This window comes from Bufo gargarizans, chromosome 6 (assembly GCF_014858855.1).
Source record: "Bufo gargarizans isolate SCDJY-AF-19 chromosome 6, ASM1485885v1, whole genome shotgun sequence".
NCBI lineage: Eukaryota > Metazoa > Chordata > Amphibia > Anura > Bufonidae > Bufo > Bufo gargarizans.
In genome coordinates, this window is record NC_058085.1 from 134407018 (window position 1) to 134421160 (window position 14143).

Genomic DNA, 14143 nt, shown 5'->3' on the forward strand with positions numbered 1-14143 from the left:
GCGCCCTACCGTGTGCCCGTACAGCAGTTTACGACCACATATGGGGTGTTTTTGTAAACTACAGAATTAGGGCCAAAAATATTGAGTTTTGTTTGGCTGTTAACCCTTGCTTTGTTACTGGGAAAAATTGATTAAAATGGAAAATTTGCCCAAAAAATTGAATTCTGAAATGTCATCTCCATTTGTCAATAACTCTTGTGGAACACCTAAAGGGTTAACGGCATTTGTAAAATCAGTTTTGAATACCTTGAGGGGTGTAGTTTCTTACATTGGGTCACTTTTATGGAGTTTCTACTCTAGCGGTGCATCAGGGGGCTTCAAATGGGACATGGTGTAAAAAAATACAGTCTAGCAAAATCTGCCTTCCAAAAACCATATGGCATTCCTTTACTTCTGCACCTTGCCGTGTGCCCGTACAGCAGTTTACGACCACATATGGAGTGTTTCTGTAAACTACAGAATCAGGGCCATAAATATTGAGTTTTGTTTGGCTGTTAACCCTTGCTTTGTAACTGGAAAACATTGATTAAAATGGAAAATTTGACAAAAAAGTGAAATTTTAAAATTGTATCTCTATTTTCCATTAATTCTTGTGGAACACCTAAAGGGTTAACAACGTTTGTAAAATCAATTTTGAATACCTTGAGGGTGTAGTTTCTTAGATGGGGTCATTTTTGGGTGGTTTCTGTGTTGAAACTAACCTCGCCACTGGGTTTTGGAGGGGCCTATTTGCCCGCCTCTTGCCCCAGGATTTTTGCCCATACTAACTTTGAAGGAGAAGACAGACCGGCCGCACAGCTTAACCCCTTAGGGACACAGCCTTTTTACACCTTAGGACCAGGCCATTTTTTGAAAATCTGACCAGTGTCACTTTAAGTGCTGATAACTTTAAAACGCTTTGACTTATCCAGGCCATTCTGAGATTGTTTTTTCGTCACATATTGTACTTCATGACACTGGTAAAATAAAGTTAAAAAATATATTTTTTTTTGCATAAAAAAAAGTCAAATTTACCAAAAATTGGGAAAAATTAGCAAATTTCAAAGTTTCAGTTTCTCTACTTCTGTAATACATAGTAATACCCCCAAAAATTGTGATGACTTAACATTCCCCATATGTCTACTTCATGTTTGAATTATTTTGGGAATGATATTTTATTTTTTGGGGATGTTACAAGGCTTAGAAGTTTAGAAGCAAATCTTGAAATTTTTCAGAAATTTACAAAAACCCAATTTTTAAGGACCACTACAGCTCTGAAGTCACTTTGCGAGGCTTACATAATAGAAACCACCCAAAAATGACCCCATTCTATAAACTACACCCCTCAAGGTATTCAAAACTGATTTTACAAACTTTGTTAACCCTTTAGGTGTTGCACAAGAGTTATTGGCAAATGGGGATGAAATTTGAGAATTTCATTTTATTGCCTAATTTTCCATTTTAACCCATTTTTTCCACTAACAAAGCAAGGGTTAACAGCCAAACAAGACTGTATCTTTATTGCCCTGACTCTGCCGTTTACAGAAACACCCCATATGTGGCCGTAAACTACTGTACGGCCACACAGCGGGGCGTAGAGTGAAAGGTGCGCCGTATGGTTTTTGGAAGCCAGATTTTGCTGGACTGGTTTTTTGACACCATGTCCCATTTGAAGCCCCCTGATGCACCCCTAGAGTAGAAACTCCATAAAAGTGACCCCATCTAAGAAACTACACCCCTCAAGGTATTCAAAACTGATTTTACAAACTTTGTTAACCCTTTAGGTGTTGCACAAGAGTTATTGGCAAATGGGGATGAAATTTGAGAATTTCATTTTTTTGCCTAATTTTCCATTTTAACCCATTTTTTCCACTAACAAAGCAAGGGTTAACAGCCAAACAAGACTGTATCTTTATTGCCCTGACTCTGCCGTTTACAGAAACACGCCATATGTGGCCGTAAACTACTGTACGGCCACACAGCGGGGCGTAGAGTGAAAGGTGTGCCGTTTGGTTTTTGGAAGGCATGTTTTGCTGGACAGTTTTTTTGACACCATGTCCCATTTGAAGCCCCCTGATGCACCCCTAGAGTAGAAACTCCATAAAAGTGACCCCATCTAAGAAACTACACCCCTCAAGGTATTCAAAACTGATTTTACAAACTTTGTTAACCCTTTAGGTGTTTCACAAGATTTAATAGAAAATAGAGATACAATTTCAAAATTTCACTTTTTTGGCAGATTTTCCATTTTAATATTTTTTTTCCAGTTACAAAGCAAGGGTTAACAGCCAAACAAAACTCATTATTTCTGGCCCTGATTCTGTAGTTTACAGAAACACCTCATATGTGGTCGTAAACCGCTGTACGGTCACACGGCAGGGCGCAGAAGGAAAGGAATGCCATACGGTTTTTGGAAGGCAGATTTTGCTGGACTGGTTTTTTTGACACCATGTCCCATTTGAAGCCCCCCTGATGCACCCCTAGAGTAGAAACTCCATAAAAGTGACCCCATCTAAGAAACTACACCCCTCAAGGTATTCAAAACTGATTTTACAAACTTTGTTAACCCTTTAGGTGTTGCACAAGATTTAATAGAAAATAGAGATACAATTTCAAAATTTCACTTTTTTGGCAGATTTTCCATTTTAATATTTTTTTTCCAGTTACAAAGCAAGGGTTAACAGCCAAACAAAACTCATTATTTCTGGCCCTGATTCTGTAGTTTACAGAAACACCTCATATGTGGTCGTAAACCGCTGTACGGGCACACGGCAGGGCGCAGAAGGAAAGGAATGCCATACGGTTTTTGGAAGGCAGATTTTGCTGGACTGGTTTTTTTGACACCATGTCCCATTTGAAGCCCCCCTGATGCACCCCTAGAGTAGAAACTCCAAAAAAGTGACCACATTTTAGAAACTACGGGATAGGGTGGCAGTTTTGTTGGTACAAGTTTAGGGTACATATGATTTTTGGTTGCTCTATATTACACTTTTTGTGCGGCAAGGTAACAAGAAATTGCTTTTTTGGCACCGTTTTTTTTTTTTTGTTATTTACACCATTCATCTGACAGGTTAGATCATGTGGTAATTTTATAGAGCAGGTTGTCACGGACGCGGTGATACCCAATATGTATACAATTCTTTTTATTTATGTACGTTTTACACAATAATTTCATTTTTAAAACAAAAAAAATGTTTTAGTGTCTCCATAGTCTAAGAGCCATAGTTTTTTAAATTTTTGGGCGATTATCTTAAATAGGGTCTCATTTTTTGTGGGATGAGATGACGGTTTGATTGGCACTATTTTGGGGTGCACATGACTTTTTGATTGCTTGCTATTACACTTTTTGTGACGGAAGATGACAAAAAAAGGCTTTTTTTACACCGTTTTTATTTTTATTTTTTTACGGTGGTCATCTGAGGGGTTAGGTCATGTGATATTTTTATAGAGCCGGTGAATACGGACGCGGCGATACCTAATATGTATACTTTTTTTTATTTATGTAAGTTTTACACAATGATTTCATTTTTGAAACAAAAGAAATCATGTTTTAGTGTTTCCATAGTGTAAGAGCCATAACTTTTTCAGTTTTTGGGCGATTATCTTGGGTAGGGTATGATTTTTGCGGGATGAGATAACGGTTTGATTTCATTTTTAATCAGTGATAAATGTGTTTTTTGATTTTTACTTTATTTTTCACTTTTTTCACTTTTTTTTTGACCCAGACCCACTTGGTTCTTGAAGATCCAGTGGGTCTGATGTCTGCATAATACAGTACAGTACAATATATAGTACTATACTGTATTTTACACTTTGTCTGAACAGATCTATGCCTTTCAGCACAGATCTGTTCAGCACCATGGACAGCAGGACGCCTGAGAAGGCGTCCTGTTGCCATGGGAACCTTCCCCGTCTGCTCAGTAGTGGCCAGAACTGCGCAGACGGGGAAGGGTAAGGACGGGGCTTGGGGGGGCTGCCTGGAAGCTCTCTCCCTCTCCATTCGGGGGACTGCAAAGGCACAGCAGCCCCCCGATGGGAGAGGGAGGGAGCTCCCTCTTACTGTTAACCTTTTCCATACAGCGGTCCGTACGGACCGCTGTATGGAAAGGGTTAAACGGCTGACATCGCATCACCGATGTCAGCCGTTTATACCAGGGTGCCAGCAATGTGCTGGCACCCTGGTATACCCACTAGACGCCAACGATTACGCAATGGGAGGCGGGTGGGGGATCGCGATCCCGCCTACCGCACCGCCCGCCTCCCGCATCGCCCGCACCGCCCGCAACCCTCCCCCTGCACCTCCCACCGGGCAAAAATCACTAAGGGGTGCAGGGGGGGGGGGGGGGGATACAGATGCACTTTAGGAATACTAAAGTTTCTGATCCCCGCGGTCAGGGACCGCGGGGATCAGAAACTGCAGAAATCGCAGCAAACCGCAGGTCTGAATTGACCTGCGGTTTGCCGCGATCGCCGACATGGGGGGGTCACGGGACCCCCCCGCGCATTTAGCCTAGGTGCCTGCTCAATGATTTGAGCAGGCACCGGGTTCCGATCACTGCCAGCCGCACGGCAGTGATCGAAAATGCACAGGGCGTACATGTACGCCCTGTGTCCTTAAGTACCAGGGCACAAGGGCGTACCTGTACGCCCTGTGTCCTTAAGGGGTTAAAGGGTCCTTTCACACGTCCGTTTTTTCTTTCCTGATCTGTTCCGTTTTTTGCGGAACAGATCAGGACCAGATCAGGACCCATTCATTTTCAATGGGTCCTGGAAAAAATCGGACAGCACAATGTGTGCTGTCCGTTTCCGTTGTTCCGTTCCGCATGTCCGTTTAAATATAAAACATGTCCTATTATGTTCCTGAAAAATCAGATCCTGGTACAATGCAAAGTCAATGGTTCCGCAAAAAACGGAATACATTCGGATGTCATTCCGTATGTCTTCCGTTTTTTGCGGAATCCGTTCCTGGAAACACATAGCAAATTTTTTTTTTTCTTTTTTTTTTTTCAAAGAAATCCAAACAACTTTATTTGATTATTGAAATGTATACATGCTTCCGTTTTTTGCGGATCCGCAAAAAACGGATGACATAGGCCTCATGCACACGACAGTATTTTTTCACGGTCCGCAAAAACGGGGTCTGTAGGTCCGTGATCCGTCACCGTTTTTTCGTCCGTGGGTCTTCCTTGATTTTTGGAGGATCCACGGACATGAAAAATGAAAAAAAAATCTAAGTCAAGTTTGCCATTGAAATAATAGGAAAAAACGGACACGGATCACGGACACGGCTCACGGACACGGATGACAATCTTGTGTGCATCCGTGATTTTTCACGGACCCATTGACTTGAATAGGTCCGTGAACCGTTGGCCGTGAAAAAAATAGGACAGATCACGGATGCGGCTGCCAAACGGTGCATTTTCAGATTTTTCCACGGACCCATTGAAAGTCAATGGGTCCGTGAAAAAAAACGGAAAACGGCACAACGGCCACGGATGCACACAACGGTCGTGTGCATGAGGCCATACGGAAACATTTTCAGGAACAACGGATCCGCAAAAAACGGACCGAAATTCGGATTATAGAAAAATACTGACGTGTGAATGTAGCCTAAATCTGTGGAACTGTTTTGGGCAGGAAAGCCATGCTTGCGGATGGCCAAATGTGACTTCCATGGAATTCGGGAACCCCTGCTCGGATCTGGGTGATTTTTGGATATGTTGTTCACCCAAATCAGAGCTTTCCATGGATGTATACATTATGGGGTTATGTGGGGTTATGTGGGGTTTTGGGGTGTTTTCTGTGTTTTGGGGAAAAATTTGTGTTTTCTGTCTGTGAGTGATTAAGTTAGCCCATTACGTTTGGCAATTGTATTTTGTTGATTGCGTCTCAGACAATGCCAGTGTGTTAGTTAATTGCGTCTCAGACAATGCCAGTGTGTTAGTTAATTGCATCACAGACAATGCTCATTGTATTTTGTGGATTGCGTTACAGACAGAGGGAAGGGGATTTTGTGTACAATTGCTGGGAAGGTTTCAATACTGTAAATGCATGTGATTGGCTGTTTTTACAAAACCCTGTGGGTGGTAACCTTGTTGGAAGATGTGTATAAATTAATGTTTGTGTGTTCAAATAAAGAGAGTTCCTGTTTTACCCTTTACCATGTTGAGGCTGGTGTCTGGGTAACCGATCGACACTGGGCGATTGCTATACGCTGCAGATTTGCTATACTCCCCTGGCATAACTACTAGCTCTTGTAAGAGCTGTTCCTGCTCTCTGGATTTAGGAGAGGTTCACCCACTGGAGCCTGGAGCCTTGTCGTAGGTCCAGGGTGGGTAGGAGACGGCGAGACCTCATCCAAGCTTTGGCGGTTCGTGGGGTCTGCAGCGCTTACGGTGTCAAGTGGAGTGCTTGGAGTCCTTGGGAAGCACTAGGAGCATCTATCGACGGAGGTACCCGGTTGGGGTGCCAGGAGATCCGTTACAGTTTCTATTATGTAAACTTCACAAAGTGACTTCAGACCTGAACTAGTCCTTAAAAAGTTGGTTTTTGAAAATCTCTGAGAAATTTCAAGATTTACTTCTAAACTTCTAAGCCTTGTAACGTCCCCCAAAAATAAAATGTCATTCCCAAAATGATCCTAACATGACGTAGACATATGGGAAATGTAAAGTATTAACAATTTTTTTAGGTATTAATATGTGTTATAGAAGTAGAGAAATTGAAACTTGGAAATTTGCAAATTTGTGGATGTGATCAGCCAGTCTTGAGTGAGACTCGCAGACTCCTCCCTCCTCCCACTGCTAGCATGGTTTCATGCTGGAGGTAACTGGTGAGTTGTCTGTGAGTCGGACCTTTACGCTCCTGTAATTTGCCCACTGGCTCCTGGTATTTACCATATGGCTCAGGTAGGTGAGTGTTAGGACCCGAGTGTTAGGACTCCTAGTTGGACATGTAGGCTAATCTCTCAATTTTATCAGAAAATTGAGGGCTTAGTAAGTCTGCATAATGCACCTATCTTTGCTAGTATTATATTGTTATACTAAAGTGGCTCAGCCCTATTCCCAGATGCCTCAGTGTCAAAGTCCTTGTCTTTTGCTAAAGAGCCTGATAACCACTTGTGTTCCTGACTTATACTTTGTTCCTGGACTCATCATCTGATCCATGCCTGCTTACTTTCCTGTTGCCGACCCAGATTGTCTGACCTGTACCTGTGCCGCCTTCCTGACCTATTGCCTGTCTGACCTTGTCTCTGCCGCATCTTTCGGTCCTACACCATTGCTCCTGGTAACGTCTCTGCTCGCCTGACTAACCTTATACTTCAGGTACCTACTCAGGTACGTCCCGCCTGCCTCTGGGATTGCTCTGGAGTAACACCTGGCAACTACCCTAATGGATCGAGTTTATCCTCACCATCAGAGGCTCTAGTGAAAACCAGGTAGTTGCTTAGACATGCCCCTCCAGAGTACAGCCAGTCAGTGGCACAGTGGGTTCACACCTGCTGATCCGTGACAGACAAATTCCACTCCAGTGCCTTAAACTGCTGTCAATTACTGACAGCACTATAGGACATCTCCAGCATGGTCTCATGCTCTCCAGCTCCAAAAGAGGCTTATGTGCAGTGTCCCACTCAGTGATGGTCGTGGGCACTTCAAACTTTTGCATATGCTTATCAAATCTATTTCTGTATATACCTGTAATTCCTATTAACAGGCTGTTAGAGTGTCATTATATTTATTCACCCCTAGGTGGTACTTGTGCCACTTATATATAGCTGAGGGTGTTTCTAGGAAAGGAGAACAAGGGAGATCAATAGAGGACAGGAGAGTAGAAGGAAGTAAGTAAATGGAGAAGTAGAACAGGCCTAATCCACAATGTAGCTGCTATTTTAGCCCCTCGTCACTGATAAGGGAGTATAGAGAACAGTATTACAGCAGCACAGCACAGACCAGAGAATCTACATTTGCATATAGAGAAAGTCTAGTGGAGGTTAGAGCTAAATTAGCCAATGGACTTCACAAGCACCAGTGACCAGGAGGAACCTAAAGGTACCCGGACACAGCCGGATGATGAATGCGCAAAATTATCCTTTACCACATGCCTCTATGGACATAGTGGACCGTAATTCTTCAGTTAGCATCCTTTCCAAAGAATGGAGCAGAAGACTGATGCCTGCCGTTATGGAGCCACCCTGTGGATTGCTACTGACCAGTAAGAGTTATTATATTCAGTACCTGAGTGCTAGAGAATAGATTTAGCGCAGACTTATATAAGAAAGAGCCTTTTTCTTGCCTGTTAAAGTAAAAAAGTCTTAGGAAAACTCCTTAATAGGGATGAGCGAACTCGAACTGTATAGTTCGGGTTCGTACCGAATTTTGGGGTGTCCGTGACACGGACCCGAACCCGGACATTTTCGTAAAAGTCCGGGTTCGGGTTCGGTGTTCGTCGCTTTCTTGGCGCTTTTGTGACGCTTTCTTGGCGCTTTTTGAAAGGCTGCAAAGCAGCCAATCAACAAGCGTCATACTACTTGCCCCAAGAGGCCATCACAGCCATGCCTACTATTGGCATGGCTGTGATTGGCCAGAGCACCATGTGACCCAGCCTCTATTTAAGCTGGAGTCACATAGCGCCGCCCGTCACTCTGCTCTGATTAGCGTAGGGAGAGGTTGCGGCTGCGACAGTAGGGCGAGATTAGGCAGATTAACTCCTCCAAAGGACTTGATTAACTGATCGATCTGCAGCTGTGGATCATTGAGCTGCTGATCCTCAATTGCTCACTGTTTTTAGGCTGCCCAGACCGTTTGTCAGTCACATTTTTCTGGGGTGATCGGCGGCCATTTTGTGTCTTGTGGTGCGCCAGCACAAGCTGCGACCAAGTGCATTTAACCCTCAATGGTGTGGTTGTTTTTTGGCTAAAGCCTACATCAGGGTGAAGCTGTCACACCAAGTGCATTTAACCAGCAATAGTCTGTTCATTTTTTGGCCATATACAAAATCAGGGGCAAGCTGCGCCTGTCACCAAGTGCATTTAACCCTCAATGGTGTGGTTGTTTTTTGGCTAAAGCCTACATCAGGGTGAAGCTGTCACACCAAGTGCATTTAACCAGCAATAGTCTGTTCATTTTTTGGCCATATACAAAATCAGGGGCAAGCTGCGCCTGTCACCAAGTGCATTTAACCCTCAATGGTGTGGTTGTTTTTTGGCTAAAGCCTACATCAGGGTGAAGCTGTCACACCAAGTGCATTTAACCAGCAATAGTCTGTTCATTTTTTGGCCATATACAAAATCAGGGGCAAGCTGCGCCTGTCACCAAGTGCATTTAACCCTCAATGGTGTGGTTGTTTTTTGGCTAAAGCCTACATCAGGGTGAAGCTGTCACACCAAGTGCATTTAACCAGCAATAGTCTGTTCATTTTTTGGCCATATACAAAATCAGGGGCAAGCTGCGCCTGTCACCAAGTGCATTTAACCCTCAATGGTGTGGTTGTTTTCTGGCTAAAGCCTACATCAGGGTGAAGCTGTCACACCAAGTGCATTTAACCAGCAATAGTCTGTTTATTTTTTGGCCATATACTACATCAGGGGCAAGCTGCGCCCGTCACCAAGTGCATTTAACCCTCAGTAGTGTGGTTGGTCAAGCTGTGACACCAAGTGCATTTAACCAGCAATAGTCTGTTCATTTTTTGGCCATATACTACATCAGGGGCAAGCTGCGCCCGTCACCAAGTGCATTTAACCAGCAATAGTGTGGTTATTTTTTGGCCATATCCCAGTCTAATTCTGTCACTAAATCCATACCGGTCACCCAGCGCCTAAATACTAGGCCTCAAATTTATATCCCGCTAAATCTCTCGTTACCGCTGTCCTGTTGTAGCTGGGAAAGTTATTTAGTGTCCGTCAAAGCACATTTTTTGTTCTGGGTTGAAGTACAATTCCCAATTTAGCAATTTCATAATTTAGTGGTTTCTGCTATATCAGAGCTATTTGAAATCTATCCCTAAAAGGGTATATAATATTCAAGGTGCACATTGGGTCATTCAGAATAACTTCACACACACCCGCTACTGTGTATTTTCAAGTCTAATTCTGTCACTAAACCCATACCTGTCACCCAGCGCCTAAATACTAGGCCTCAAATTTATATCCTGCTAAATCTCTCGTTACCGCTGTCCTGTTGTAGCTGGGAAAGTTATTTAGTGTCCGTCAAAGCACATTTTTTGTTCTGGGTTGAAGTACAATTCCCAATTTAGCAATTTCATAATTTAGTGGTTTCTGCTATATCAGAGCTATTTGAAATCTATCCCTAAAAGGGTATATAATATTCAAGGTGCACATTGGGTCATTCAGAATAACTTCACACACACCCGCTACTGTGTATTTTCAAGTCTAATTCTGTCACTAAACCCATACCTGTCACCCAGCGCCTAAATACTAGGCCTCAAATTTATATCCTGCTAAATCTCTCGTTACCGCTGTCCTGTTGTAGCTGGGAAAGTTATTTAGTGTCCGTCAAAGCACATTTTTTGTTCTGGGTTGAAATACAATTCCCAATTTAGCAATTTCATAATTTAGTGGTTTCTGCTATATCAGAGCTATTTGAAATCTATCCCTAAAAGGGTAGATCATATTGAAGGTGCACATAGGGTCATTCAGAATAACTTCACACACACCCGCTACTGTGTATTTCCAAGTCTAATTCTGTCACTAAACCCATACCTGTCACCCAGCGCCTAAATACTAGGCCTCAAATTTATATCCCGCTAAATCTCTCGTTACCGCTGTCCTGTTGTAGCTGGGAAAGTTATTTAGTGTCCGTCAAAGCACATTTTTTGTTCTGGGTTGAAGTACAATTCCCAATTTAGCAATTTCATAATTTAGTGGTTTCTGCTATATCAGAGCTATTTGAAATCTATCCCTAAAAGGGTATATAATATTCAAGGTGCACATTGGGTCATTCAGAATAACTTCACACACACCCGCTACTGTGTATTTTCAAGTCTAATTCTGTCACTAAACCCATACCTGTCACCCAGCGCCTAAATACTAGGCCTCAAATTTATATCCTGCTAAATCTCTCGTTACCGCTGTCCTGTTGTAGCTGGGAAAGTTATTTAGTGTCCGTCAAAGCACATTTTTTGTTCTGGGTTGAAGTACAATTCCCAATTTAGCAATTTCATAATTTAGTGGTTTCTGCTATATCAGAGCTATTTGAAATCTATCCCTAAAAGGGTATATAATATTCAAGGTGCACATTGGGTCATTCAGAATAACTTCACACACACCCGCTACTGTGTATTTTCAAGTCTAATTTTGTCACTAAACCCATACCTGTCACCCAGCGCCTAAATACTAGGCCTCAAATTTATATCCTGCTAAATCTCTCGTTACCGCTGTCCTGTTGTAGCTGGGAAAGTTATTTAGTGTCCGTCAAAGCACATTTTTTGTTCTGGGTTGAAGTACAATTCCCAATTTAGCAATTTCATAATTTAGTGGTTTCTGCTATATCAGAGCTATTTGAAATCTATCCCAAAAAGGGTATATAATATTCAAGGTGCACATAGGGTCATTCAGAATAACTTCACACACACGCTTCTGTGCATTTCCAAGTCTAATTCTGTCACTAAATCCATACCGGTCACCCAGCGCCTAAATACTAGGCCTCAAATTTATATCCCGCTGAATTTGAATACAATACATTGGGCCAAATAATATATTTGTTGTTGTGGTGAACCATAACAATGAGAAAAACATCTAGTAAGGGACGCGGACGTGGACATGGTCGTGGTGGTGTTAGTGGACCCTCTGGTGCTGGGAGAGGACGTGGCCGTTCTGCCACATCCACACGTCCTAGTGTACCAACTACCTCAGGTCCCAGTAGCCGCCAGAATTTACAGCGATATATGGTGGGGCCCAATGCCGTTCTAAGGATGGTAAGGCCTGAGCAGGTACAGGCATTAGTCAATTGGGTGGCCGACAGTGGATCCAGCACGTTCACATTATCTCCCACCCAGTCTTCTGCAGAAAGCGCACAGATGGCGCCTGAAAACCAACCCCATCAGTCTGTCACATCACCCCCATGCATACCAGGGAAACTGTCTCAGCCTCAAGTTATGCAGCAGTCTCTTATGCTGTTTGAAGACTCCGCTGGCAGGGTTTCCCAAGGGCATCCACCTAGCCCTTCCCCAGCGGTGAAAGACATAGAATGCACTGACGCACAACCACTTATGTTTCCTGATGATGAGGACATGGGAATACCACCTCAGCATGTCTCTGATGATGACGAAACACAGGTGCCAACTGCTGCGTCTTTCTGCAGTGTGCAGACTGAACAGGAGGTCAGGGATCAAGACTGGGTGGAAGACGATGCAGGGGACGATGAGGTCCTAGACCCCACATGGAATGAAGGTCGTGCCACTGACTTTCACAGTTCGGAGGAAGAGGCAGTGGTGAGACCGAGCCAACAGCGTAGCAAAAGAGGGAGCAGTGGGCAAAAGCAGAACACCCGCCGCCAAGAGACTCCGCCTGCTACTGACCGCCGCCATCTGGGACCGAGCACCCCAAAGGCAGCTTCAAGGAGTTCCCTGGCATGGCACTTCTTCAAACAATGTGCTGACGACAAGACCCGAGTGGTTTGCACGCTGTGCCATCAGAGCCTGAAGCGAGGCATTAACGTTCTGAACCTGAGCACAACCTGCATGACCAGGCACCTGCATGCAAAGCATGAACTGCAGTGGAGTAAACACCTTAAAACCAAGGAAGTCACTCAGGCTCCCCCTGCTACCTCTTCTGCTGCTGCCGCCTCGGCCTATTCTGCTGCTGCCGCCTCGGCCTCTTCCTCCGCCTCTGGAGGAACGTTGGCACCTGCCGCCCAGCAAACAGGGGATGTACCACCAACACCACCACCACCACCTCCGTCACCAAGCGTCTCAACCATGTCACACGCCAGCGTTCAGCTCTCCATCTCACAAACATTTGATAGAAAGCGTAAATTCCCACCTAGCCACCCTCGATCCCTGGCCCTGAATGCCAGCATTTCTAAACTACTGGCCTATGAAATGCTGTCATTTAGGCTGGTGGACACAGACAGCTTCAAACAGCTCATGTCGCTTGCTGTCCCACAGTATGTTGTTCCCAGCCGGCACTACTTCTCCAAGAGAGCCGTGCCTTCCCTGCACAACCAAGTATCCGATAAAATCAAGTGTGCACTGCGCAACGCCATCTGTAGCAAGGTCCACCTAACCACAGATACGTGGACCAGTAAGCACGGCCAGGGACGCTATATCTCCCTAACTGCACACTGGGTAAATGTAGTGGCAGCTGGGCCCCAGGCGGAGAGCTGTTTGGCGCACGTCCTTCCGCCGCCAAGGATCGCAGGGCAACATTCTTTGCCTCCTGTTGCCACCTCCTCCTTCTCGGCTTCCTCCTCCTCTTCTTCCACCTGCTCATCCAGTCAGCCACACACCTTCACCACCAACTTCAGCACAGCCCGGGGTAAACGTCAGCAGGCCATTCTGAAACTCATATGTTTGGGGGACAGGCCCCACACCGCACAGGAGTTGTGGCGGGGTATTGAACAACAGACCGACGAGTGGTTGCTGCCGGTGAGCCTCAAGCCCGGCCTGGTGGTGTGTGATAATGGGCGAAATCTCGTTGCAGCTCTGGGACTAGCCAATTTGACGCACATCCCTTGCTTGGCGCATGTGCTGAATTTGGTGGTGCAGAAGTTCATTCACAACTACCCCGACATGTCAGAGCTGCTGCATAAAGTGCGGGCCGTCTGTTCGCGCTTCCGGCGTTCACATCCTGCCGCTGCTCGCCTGTCTGCGCTACAGCGTAACTTCGGCCTTCCCGCTCACCGCCTCATATGCGACGTGCCCACCAGGTGGAACTCCACCTTGCACATGCTGGACAGACTGTGCGAGCAGCAGCAGGCCATAGTGGAGTTTCAGCTGCAGCACGCACGGGTCAGTCGCACTACAGAACAGCACCACTTCACCACCAATGACTGGGCCTCCATGCGAGACCTGTGTGCCCTGTTGCGCTGTTTCGAGTACTCCACCAACATGGCCAGTGGCGATGACACCGTTATCAGCGTTACAATACCACTTCTATGTCTCCTTGAGAAAACACTTAGGGCGATGATGGAAGAGGAGGTGGCCCAGG